General features: G+C 26.5%; 1 long non-coding RNA gene across 4 annotated transcripts in view; it reads right to left on the reverse strand.

Moving 5' to 3' along the window:
* Window positions 1-12,499, reverse strand: part of LOC111629029 — a 74,487-nt gene extending 61,988 nt beyond the window's left edge. For 2 of the 4 annotated variants that reach the window (XR_002757265.1, XR_002757263.1), the window contains exon 1: window positions 12,236-12,498. This is a non-coding gene — a long non-coding RNA (uncharacterized LOC111629029). Of the gene's footprint in view, window positions 1-3,753; window positions 3,906-12,235 lie in introns of all 4 variants that reach the window. The other 2 variants (XR_002757264.1, XR_002757266.1) reach the window with 2 other exon arrangements.
* Window positions 12,500-13,289: the final 790 nt, after the last annotated feature.

The following is a 13,289-nucleotide window of genomic DNA, read 5'->3' on the forward strand; positions in this document are numbered from 1 at the left end:
AAAGAAAACTTTTCTTTATCTTTAAGACTTAGAACATAAAAGGATCTTTGTGTCTATAAATACTATCTAAAAACCCTTTTACAAATTGCCATCATACTTATATTAAATGTCTTTTATAAATCACAATCATAAGTAACTTATAAAAATTTATGTATAGTATATAAAACAAAAATTTGATATATATAAAATTAGAAGAATGCAAATTGGATTCTTAGAAATGGATCCAAAGGTTAATCGACAATGCATTCAGTTGCCATTTGATTCCAATCAGAGTTAAACAATCCGAAAAATTTCATTTATTGTTGGGTTAAATTTTATTATTCCAATGTTTCAAGATTCCATTAAATGTCAACGAATAAGAAAAGCGTTTGTTAAAAATGAAAGCGAAAAAAATACATTAAAAAAAGTTGAAATAGAAGTGATTCTTTATTAAATTGTAAGATTTTGAAATAAAAATGCAGCAGAATTATTTTTATTATTCAGCCATTTCAATGTGATATGAATAAGTACTAAAAATATCCTAACAGGAAGAAGAAAAAAATAAAGAAAAAGAATTATTTTAACTTTAGATTGATTTAATTTTTCTAAATATGACTTTTTTTTATTAAATTTTTTACATTTTAATTTAATATATATATATATATATATACATGGCAATTTCTGTACAGACACTGTCTAGCACAGTGTTTTCTTTTTCTTCTTTTTTTGGCTGTTTCTTGAGAGATAACTTTGATCAAGTTAACATGCAACAAAACTCAAATGCTATTATATTCTCAAACTTTATGTAACAGTTAAATCAGTGCAATTATCTCCTACTTAGTTTTTNCCTCTATAATATTTTCCTGCGCGAGTTGCATATATAAAAAGTAAAAATTGCAAATTAGTTATCATACCGGTTATAAAAAGTTAGCACGGTTCCATAAATATCACCGATGTTTTAATAAAATATTTTATGACCTTGTAGGCCTAGATATATTACATAAAACAGGACTAATCCTACAGTATAATAATCGTTAAATTATACATAATTAAGCCCTACCTCATATTTTTATGCTATATTATTATAAATAATATAAAAAATGTTTTTCCTATAAAATTCTTTAAAAATTCGCCATTTTCTTATTCATATTGAATTTTATCCTCTATAGAGAAAAAAAAGGCGATCCTTTTTTAAGGTCATGATTTTCCTCGTCTTCCATTTTACCTTTATGCATTATCATAATTGTCTATTGTGAGTTCTGACCCGTCTAAACCAGTTTAACACATACAGGTGCCAATCTTAAATCACATACTGTTTAACATGGCACGTTTCAATATATCATCATTCCTTACATTCGCATCAATCAATCAATTCCCAGATAGCACATCTGTTCAAGAGTCATGCACGGTTCATCATATCCAAATCTCACTTCTATACATCAAAAATGTTGACAATCTCACCTCAGCGCTTTCAAAATAGGATATTGCATCATACATTTTTGAATTTATTTTTAATATTACATTAATCATTTTTATGTTGAAATATTCTAACTAATTCTTCTTTTGTATTATTTTGAAACCGTTTATTTAACGTCATTCTTAAGTATACAAGTAGAATTTAAAAAAATAAAAATAAAATATTTAAAAAGACAAGAATCTCTTTAAGCAATTATCATTCCGGTTTGTCCTTCACGTTTATTAAGATTCGAATAACAACGGATGCATTATCTGTCATTATCCTATACAATAGTAATACCAAATCGTACAAATGTTCTCACACAAGCCAATTGCTCATGTTCATCGTTTTCCTGCTCCAAATCTCATTTATAGCATTCTATCTCAGGATTATTACAAGACCTTTATCCATTATGTCTTTCACGAATCGTTGCAGGAATAACTTGATTCTCTTAGGCCTACATCTTTTATCTTCTTTTTTTCTTTTTCTTTCAATAAATTATACAGATTTACCCGAATGATCTTTTAAAATATTATATAAAACGATTATAGATTAAAAAGAAATTCTTAACGACTTATTTTTTTTTCTTTTTCATTTTTAGAAAGTTTCAATTTTCTCATTATCTTCATTTTTACGCCATTTATTTTTAGATTTTTATACTCTTTTTCCACAGAATTCTGTCACCTTATCCGCTAATTAACGGATAATAAGCAAATCCTATTCTGGCACTTTGCGCCTCTTTGAATTTTAAGGTATGCACAGTTTTCTTTAAAAATCTACTTTACTGTCTTTACTGCTTTAGTAGAAGTTATTTGATACTTTCAATGCGACGTGATGAAGTAAAAAAGAAAAGAAAAAGCAAATGTGTTGCACGCAATTTTATTTCTTTTTTATTTATTTATTTCATTAAGATGGAATTCGATATAACAAGAAACCTCACTGGTTTAGAGAAGATTATTTTCACTTCGAGACTATTATTATCCGGTCGAAAGCTTAATTTCTAGTTTGGAAATTCGTATATATAGGCCTATATATTTCTCTATACGTCTTGTTATTCGTCATTCTTTAGTTTTACTCTCTAGTTTGAATTCTTATTCAGTTCCAGATTTTCTGTTATGCAATTTACTAGCGTGGTTCCTCACGAAAAACTCGATTTCTGAAACATATTTGATATTCGATGAATGGCGAAAAATCTGAAAAGAACGGATTTTGTTCAGAATTATTGATGTCCAGAAATTGAACAATGGATATGAGCACAATACGCGTTACATCTACAAGAAAATATAGAATAGAATAAAATAAAAAATAGACCATTGCTAATGATGCCAAAATGTATTTCTCTGCCATACATTTTTAATATAGATCCTCTACGGTATATAAATATACCACTTTTATATTTTCTACTTTGACAAGTTCGGCGAAAGATTTTATAACTTTAACTTTAAAAAAAAAAAATCTATTTTCTAAATTGAAATTATGGTTTTATAACTAAAAATTTACTAAATATATCTATAAAGCTATATATTTATATATATAGAATAATAATAATATTTTTGTTTTTAAACATTTACCAGGAAATCGTACAGTACAGAGATTTATATATGCTTTAAATTTTTTTTTGTTTTAGAATAATACAAGTATAAAATTTTAAAACAGAAATTTATTGTTTTTTAAATATATTTTTAAATTTTTTAAAAATAAAATCATCGTTTGTCTTGACAATAAATTTTTGTATGCATGTATACTACAAATATGATGTTATAACAATATTTTAAAATTACATTTTGTCTAGTTGTAGGGAAAAAAAGAATTTATTTTACAAATTTTAAAATGTAAATCAAATAATTTTCTACTTTTAAACAAAATATATTCGTTCTTATAAACAACATTTTATAAAATTATATAATATTTTACCAATTTTGTATCCAAGTTAGAATATTTTTACGAGTTTCCTCTTAATTTTTCTTTTTTTTATTTACAAAAAATATTTTTATTATCTTTTTTTTTGTATTCTTGCCAACATCTCCATTTACAAATCATAACTTTGTCTTCCGAATATTTTAATTAGAAAAATAATAATAATTTATAAACATTTTTTATTTTTAAAAATGCAATTTACAGTATAGACTATATATAAATGTATTTTTTTTAATTTAAAAATATAAAATGTCCTTAATTAAAACGATTACAAATCAACTGAATGCACAAATTATCTGACAGAAATTGCTTATCGTTTAGAAGTTAAAAGTTATTACCATAAACTTGCATAGAGTGTAAAGATGAGTAAAGTAATCTCGAGAGAAATGAAATATTCATACTTTTCTTTGATTAGTTTCATGCTGAAGCAAATCCTTCAGAGAACAGCTATTTTAGTGTCGGGTGATATAAAGGATTGTCACATAAATTGTGTCTCGTTTGAGGATGGAATGCCTAATCACGGGTAATTTTCGAGCGAAATGCGAAAATATCTCTGAAAAGACAACAATTTTACATAATAAATAAGTCCTAACTAGTATCTGTCGGAAGCATTTTTTTATATATATAAATATAAGTTATATTTATACGAAATTAAAACTTAAGAAGGAGTCGTATTGCATATACTTGGAGTAAATTTTTAACAAGATTTTTCTCCTTCATTTAACAGCAATATAAATTGTCAGATTTGGAATTTGTTTATCGCTCAAAGCTGTCACTTTTGTTTTAAAATCATTATCAATCAGTTAGCTATATTAATTTATGCTGATACGTTAATTAGTAAAAGAAATAAATTATGTTAATTACTAGGAAAAATAATAATAAATCGTGTTAATTATAATGAAAGGAATAAATTGTTTGGCTTGAAATTCGGATACACACTTAACAAAACTGATAAATTATTTAAATAACGATCGCTTAAGCTTTTATTAATCCGTGGCTCATTTTATTAGTTTTAATATTATTTATTATTATTTTTATGACTTTTAAAACCAGTAGAGATTTATCTTTCTACAACTTAGAATGTTAGAAATTTAAACAGGAAGAAAAAAGATGAAAGAATGATCGTATTATCTAGACTTAAAATAATTTTCCGGTGGTGAAGATGAAATGTAAACTTTAGCGTGATTATTTTTCATATTCGAATACAAAAATCCAATGAAAATAGAAAAGAGGATTAGGAATACTTTAGAGAAAAGTAAAAAACTTTCCCTAACTCGACAAATTAATATGAACTACAGATTGGTGAAGATATGTCAACGCTGCAGAATCCTTGGTAAAAGATTGAGACGTAATGAAGTTGGCATAAACGGTAAAGAAGGAAAATTAATAAATCTCTACCTTATATTTATAGAATCTTAAGATATTTTTCAAGTAGCTGTGACATTTTTTTCCACTTACTTATTGCTTCAATGTAATTTCGAACATTTAGTTCCGGTTTAGATCATTTTTTAGTTACTTTATTAAGGTTTGTTGATTCTCTAGCAGAGCAGAAAATATTACATTTTATAACTTAAATAATTTTCTAGCTTATAAAAATAAAAAAAAAATTTTAATCGCTCCAAAACTTTTAATGAGTTAGATAAAATGAAAGAGGTAAGGGGAGGAAGGACGAAAGAAAATAATAATATATTTTTAAAAACAACAATTTTAGTATAGCTAAAATTTGCATGAATATATCTTCTTTTTATTTTCGATACAGACGAAAATTATAGTTAATTTTAAAAAATGATAATAATCTGTTAAAGATCCATTATGGTTCGATTTAGGTCGAATGTAGTCGGTAAAAAAGCATGGATGGTGCCATTAGATATCCATATTTTTATCTGAGGGATTAATAGAGCTCCACCAAATGACATTTTTGGAAAGTTTTTCGTCCAAGGGATCATCAAAAACATCTGCGCTTGAATATTCAACAAAACTTTAACAATGTGATCGACTTCTGATAAATAAATAGACAATTTTTTTTTATAAAAAATTCTATATAAACTGCATATATAAAGTTAAGAAAAATAAAATTTTTCAGTAAGTGCAAAATCTTGAATTAAATACTCCGAAAAAAGATCAAGATATTGTAATTTTTTGATCGTAAAGTAAAAAGTTTAAAATTCGATTTAGAAACTTCTAGTAGGACCAAAGTACAAGAAAATGAGCCAAGACTTTAAGAAAACGTTAAAAATTCATTATATTAGCTTTATATATTATTTTTTCAAACATTAAATTCCATTAAACTAGTTAAACTGGAAAAAAAATCCAAAAAGATCATTCGACTAAGTGAATAAACAGATGAAACTTTACAAACGGAAAAAATTGAAATAAGAGAGATTAGTTTTGGCGAAATTTTTACCGATGAGTAAACTAATTGAATAATTTCCAGTTTATAAATTAAAATTAATAACAAAATTATTTCTTGGAGAACAAGTATCTTAAAAGAGAACTAGTTCCTAACAATCTGTCGGAAATTCGATTTGCGAGACATCTGGAGAATTTTCATGACTTTAGAGCTCCGAGCAATATTCTCCTGATGAGAGATCATCAGAGAACAAAACAACCAAATGATACTATATATGCTTAAATTTTGTTTATAATGTAGCAAAATTCCTTTGAATTAATGTTTTCTCCTATTACTCCGCATCACAAATGAAAATAGATTTGCAACTTTATCATCCAAATAAAACCTGCAAACCGTTACGAATATTTTACTATGTTAACAGACGTTTATATAATTGAATTATAACAGTTAACAAAGTAGAATTCGAGTAATGTCATTAAAGGTAGAAATATTTAAATTTTACGCTCTCTACTTTATTAAATTATTATATTATTTATTTTCAAACTTGTTGTACAAATAGAAAAATTGTATTGACAGAATGTTCTTTTTGTAACGTACAGTACAGCTTATTTTTTTTATTATTTCTCTCTCATTCGTAAACTAAATCGACGTTCGTGCTATGAAACATTAATATAAACAGGTAGGGCCAATAAAAAGTAAAACAGTTCAGTCGTATTTTATGTCATACTTCACGAAAAGTGTATTTTGAATTCAGATCAGTCGTGACGTTCGAAGTTTGATCAGAATGTTCATTTCGCACGCTTCATGCCGATTTCTAATTTTAGAACCAGAATTAATTACTCAAAAGTTAAATTCCGTAATGCCAACTAATCAATTCTTGTTTATTTTAAATAGCTAAAAATATTTCTCATAATAGTTATAAACCATTTTAATTAAAAGCTTAAATTATTATAAACCGAAAGACGTTCTTCTAACATAGGAAAAAAAAATTTATGGAGATTGATGAGGATTTTTTCCCCCTCTGTTTAAAGAGGAGGATTTTCGGTTAACAGTAAGCCCTCGTATAAAAATTGCGGAAATTAACGTGTAAGTAGCGTGTTGGAAATGATGTTGTTTAGGAAGATTTGCGAGAAAGTCATACAGCGATGGCCTCGTATATGGCCTATGTGATAGTTCTGTCATTAATGTATGGAACTATAATCTCTAGACTTATATGCGGTAGACAAAAACATAAAACTTGTATGATGGTGATGGAGATGCGTTATCTGGCTGCTGACTATGTTATAAATTCATGTTAGGAATGATATGACGGTAATATGTGGCGTGAAATAGTAGCTATGCGATTGATAGGAACTGCACAGATGTGTTGAATGATTTCGTTCTGGAATGTTACGTAGTAAAGTGAAAGAATAAGTAAGGACATTTTCCACATTTTAAATCCTTCCATACTTATAAAAGTTGTATCTAAGTTTCAGTCTAAGATCTCAAGAAAATAATGATAATAATAATTTCGGAATTGAAGTCAATTTTCTCCGTTATTTTATAACACTCCAAATAAGTTAAGATATTTTTTTTCGTGTTTATATTATAACAATAATAAAAATATATCTAATCTAGAGAGAGTAGAAGATAGATAAAAGGCGAATATTTCGAAAGAGCAATTTCTTGTTACAATAGAGGATAAATGAAGTTCAAATATTAGATAAAGAATAGAAATGAAGTACGGTATTTTTGAAGTAGGCTTCAGAACAATGATGTAACAGTTGTTTGCACGGTACTTTCTATACTCTTGTTATTGTTATAAATTATTATTTACCCAGCATTTTTTGTATTTATTCTGCATTTCTAAACTGGTTTTATATAATTTAATATATAAATACTCTATTATGTACTTAGACTTTAGTATTGAAAATGTATTATGTTGTTTTCATTCTTATTCTGTATTATTTAAGTACTGCGTATGGTTAGTTATTCAGATAAATTAATGTAGTAGATAATAAATAAATTATAACGGACAAAAGATTAATATATTATAACTTTAATTAACGATTTTTTGTCACATCTACCAGACAGATTACTATAGATGCTGTAAATTAATTACTAGGGAAAAAATATAGCAAGTTTACGGCTTAAAAACTAACGAAAAAAGGGTGAAAATACTTTTTTTCTTACAAAAGCTTATCTTCTAAATTAAGCTATGTAACCTATTTGCAGAATTTCCAACGTGGGTAAGATTAAGTTAAACGATAGATATTATCTAAAAATCGAAGAGATAAGTGGAAAACACTTCAATTTATATCTACTTTTAACAGTTCAGTAAATTTCAAATACAAATAAACACTTTTACAGTTTCAGTGAACATAATAGAAATACAAATCTGATCCACAATAGTTTGCTCATTCGTTCCAGATGAGAAATGTTACTTTCTGGATGGATGAAGAAACAAGTGATGATGTCGTCAATGCTTGATATATAAACAGTACGTGATCAAACAACAGTATTACAGATTTAGATCCGGGATTCTACTTTATCTCTTCGACGTTCGAAGGCTTCACCTTTAAACAGAAGGATAATGTCCATGTTATCACATAACGATACTATTAATGAAACAAAATCCTTTAAATTGTTGTAAAGAACATTTGCATAATTTATTTGAAGTAAAAGCGAATCAAACTTTCTTAAAACTACATTTGTAACTTCATAATCCCATTTTACTTTCTGAATCCTTAAATTCTTAAAAGGATTCAGAATAGAAAATTTTAACAGAAAGAAAAAAAAAGATTTTTTTAAATTCAATTTTAAAATAATCTAGCAGTAATAATAATAACATTATTAGTTGTACAGTTTTTACTGGATTATATTTTAATTAAATAATATTTAAAATTGTTAAAAGTCGTTTACTTCTTTAAAAAAATGGCAAGTAAACTGCTTAAACATTTGCAAAAGCTCTTTATAAAAATACAGCATTGATTAAAAACCTTAAATTAAGTTGTTCTCACTAGGGTATAACATACAAGATTGATTAAGTGTCAAATACAATAACGTTTCTAATTATTATTGACTTAATTTGACATTTTTTGTGAATTAATTGAAAAGAAGTGTACACGTAGCACTTTCTTAAAAAATACTAAGGGGTTATTTACACGTGTTTATTAACATATATCCGTATATAAGTCATGAAAGATGCAGGTGCAACCAAGATATAGGATTGATGCCGTGACTGTTTCGATAGAGTCATGCACGTCATACAGCGCACGATCTCGAAATTTTCTTGGAAGTTGAATTTTATTCTTTACAGAAACACGATTATAATTAGAAATCAGAAAAGCGTGACCTCCTGGAAGGCGATACAATCTATTTATTTTCATATATAAAAATCCGCATCCGAACCACACAATTCTATTCAAGGATTACAAGATATACTCCCGAATTGTATATCTGCATAAATATTTATTTATAAATTACTCAAACCGCATATATGGATTTATATGTACATAAAAAAAATGCGAAGAAACGAATTACAAAGTCAAATTCTCGTTATATTGTTAATACGAAATTTAATTCGACTTTTAAATCTGTATTATAATAAGCCTGAACGTTTTATGTGTGGGTGTGCTGTTTAGTAATTGTTGTGATTATATGCTTATTTTTAGAGATTCTATCTACGCTTCGTTATTATCTAGAAAAGAATTGTGATAAGAAGATCAAAAATGTATGATTGATCGCAGCAATCGACTTATAAAGAAGGGTGACTCCATTATGGAACCAAAAATGAGTTTCATAAACGTAAAATTGTTTGCTTTTTTCAAAAAAAAAGTACAGTATATATGTAATACTGGTCACTGTTTGCATACTGATATAAAATTGAATCAATGAAATGACTTGCACGACTTCTGAGGCGAGATAATCAGAGTAATCAAATTTTTAATTTCTCAAGATGTCATGTTAATTAATTTCGCAATTAACAAGGAAAGAGAATTATGTTTACATTCAGTTAAAGAATTAATTGAACAAACAGTTTCTATAATAACCAAATGCCGAACGATTATTTAGTTGCGAGACATTTTGCTTTTAAATGAAAAATCAATCGATAATTGAAATATGAAAGTGTAAAATTTTATCTGTTTTACTTTTTTTTTTTTATAACATTTCTTACATATTTTTTTTAATAAAAATTTCTGGTGTTAATATATTAAACCCGAACAAGTTTCTATAAAGACGAAATAAATTATTAAATTTTTTTTTCTCGTATATTTTTCTTTTTACTTGGAATTTTTGGCAAAAATTTTGAACGAGACTATAATTTATTAATTATCTTAAGAATTTATTACTGTACTTTATAAGAAAAAATGAAAATAAAAAATAATAAATAAATAAATAACTATATATATATAGCTTTATTTGGCAATGTTTCAAATCCAAATAAACGTAAGTAGGTTAACAAAAATTCTTTTTCTTAAAAAAATTAATTTAATAACAGTTATTTTCAACATTTTAATCAAAAAATAACTAAGCTGATTGAATTATTAAAATTAAATTTTTAAACTTTTTAAAAAGCAAAAAGATTTTTTTTTTAAAGAAAGAATATATAATAATATAAACCAAGTTATCTTAAGATTTAAAATGCAGATTTTTGAAGAGAAACGGTTAGAACATAGTTAAAATAAATGATTTGCACAGACCGAAAAATCAGAAATTAATGTAATGCAAAGTAAATTGGATGACTTCTAGAAATTATGCAAATTAAAATCAAAAAATATCGATGGGAAGAGGTAAATGTAGAAAATTAGGAAATTTTTAAATACTTTCCATAATTTTATCCTTCTCTCTCTCTTTTTTTTTCTCCTTCTTCTTCTAAAGAACGAACAAAAGTTTATTAAAAAGGTAAAGATTTAATTGAAAGGCGAGTTGTTAAAGTGTCAGATACACTTGGTTGACTTAACAATGCCGAAAGAGGTTAGGAATGCGTATGTATCTTCCTAGCATTAAATGCAGTTTGTTAGATATGACTTTTCCCCATTGGAACACATTGCTTGTCAATCCGTACCAACTGAAACGAAACGTCATTTCCTTTTGCATAGTTCAGTAAACTTTTTTGAATGGGACATGAAAGCCATGCAAAAGTATTCTATAGGCAATCACGCAATCAAGAAACACAGTTATAATGCCAACCGTACACATACTATACATCTGGTAGGTAGTTTAAACATCATTATATACAACTTTAACAGTACCTTTGACATATATATATGTATGATATATTTTATTCGGGTTGTTTGATTTAAAAAAATATATATATATAGTTATTTTCATAAGAGAATATCGATAAGAATTATATATATATTTAAAAAAAATACATCTCTTAATAAGATCTTCTATAGAGAAGGCTACGAAATTACTTATAAATTTTGTTTGAATTATCATTTTAAAAAGGTTCCGTAACAGTAACCGCCGATTCGTGTCTTCCAACAGAATATATTAACAAATGTCTTAATAAACTGATTTAAATATGAAAAAAACTTCTCTAAAGCAATCTAAAACATACCTTTCTTTAACGGTAATGCATTATGCATGGTTTATATAAATTTTTATTAATCAAGTCATTAATATTTAAATATTAAAAAAAATTTTTCTTTAGTCAGAGAAGTTAACTTTTTATTAACTTTGATCTCTCTCTCTCTCTCTCTCTTCCTGGTGTTATTATTATTATATTTTCTTTTTAATTTGTAAATTTTAAAAACTAGCGAGCGGTTTTTATGAATTCGTTTCTAAATTATTCAAACAATTACGTTTAATTTTAATTAAGTAATAAATATATAAAAATTCTATGTTAATATTTAATTTTTTTAAGAATGTAATTTTGTTTATATATATGAGGAAACGAATACGTATATATAGGTTAGTGGATTCTTAATTATAAAAGAGACGAAGGGAGAAAAAAAACAAAACAAATTTAGCCAGTTTGAAGGAGGATTTAGTTTAAAGGTTATGCATATTTAAAGTTTTATAGCTATGATTCAACTTGCTTGCTTAAGATTACAGGTTTTTTTTTCCTATATTAGGCCTTTCTGTTTTAGTCAGATTATAGGGTTTATAGGCCTTTCTATTTTACTCAGATTATAGGTCTTTCTTACTAAGGTTAATAGGCCTTTATGCGTTTTAGAATTTCTTTTTCCTAACTATAATTATAGTTCTTTTCTACTATACTTATATACCATTTTTTCCTTACTGTTGTTTTCTTATATTCTTATACATTACAGATCCTTCTAATAAACTTTATATATTTAGATCCTCATCCTTTATTTATACAAAATCTTTTCATTGTATAAAGTGAACAACCACAACCAGGAAAAAACTTTAAAGGAAAGTTTAAACTTACCTGAATTTCGATAAATTAAAATAAATAAAACAGACGAAACGAGGAAGATATAATAAATTTATTTGAAAAAAAATAGACGTAAAAAAATGAGAAGGAAAATTATTTAATAAGCAACATATGTCTTAAATATAGTTAAATTTATATGAAAACTCACCTCTTACGTATGGAATGGAAGCAGAAGGGTCCGAGTCGATATCCAAGACTTTACACGAGGGTTAGAAAAGGCGAAAAAAGAAAATAAAGGTAAAAAAAAAAAGCAAATAATGCCTGTCTGGTCTCTTCATCTTTTAATCAGCGACAGCACATCCATCAAAATGTTTCTCTTTTTTTTCCACTAGATAAAAAGACCTGACCTATCGGCAGACGTTCAAATTGACGTCTGCTGCTCTCGACTGACTGTCTCGCAAACGCTAACGTTCTCTGTTAGCAACTTAACTGTCGTCTGTTGTGACGTCACGCGCGCATCGACCAATAACGTACCGTATGGGTTGTGACGTAACGGCGATGATGGGGACACTCACCCAAATCTCGATTTTTTTTATTTTTATTTTTAATATATATATATATATATAAGCTCGATAAGGATGGTTTAAAACGATAAAAATAATTTCTATTGTCTTGTCAGTAAGAAAAGGAAGCGTTGAGAATAATCATAACTAGAAATAAAAAATAGAAAAAAATGTGTATGTGTGTGTGTGTATGTAGCCTATATATATATATATCGGAACGTCAGTTTGAATTGTGAATATTTGGAGAAAAATTATGGAGAAATTTCCGCCCATTTTTCGAATTTTATGTTTCGTATATTTTATGGTAGATTAATTCTCGTTTAATATATAATTTAATGCTGTATTGTTATCCTTAGTTAATAATGGAATGAGTAGTTCGCTATAGAATTTATATTATATAGCCTTCGGAGATTGTTGTGGAATGTTGTCTCTGCACTATTGAGGTAACAAAAGTGATTGTTTAGTAACGCAGAGCAGAAATGTAATTTTCCGAATATTTTCTTACCCTTTTCTTCTTTTAATTTTTCCTCGGTTTCCGAAGAAAAATTGCTTTTTAAAGAAAAGGAAAACGTAATGTATTTTGTAAAGAAGGATATACATAATTTCCATTTTTAATGATGATTTCTTTTTAAAAATATGTTCAGATTTATAATCTCCCAACAAAAAGTAATAATATTAAAACTGAATTATGAGGTAATA

Source organism: Centruroides sculpturatus, unplaced genomic scaffold (assembly GCF_000671375.1).
Source record: "Centruroides sculpturatus isolate CEXI.00-Female unplaced genomic scaffold, Cexi_2.0 scaffold524, whole genome shotgun sequence".
Classification (NCBI taxonomy): domain Eukaryota; kingdom Metazoa; phylum Arthropoda; class Arachnida; order Scorpiones; family Buthidae; genus Centruroides; species Centruroides sculpturatus.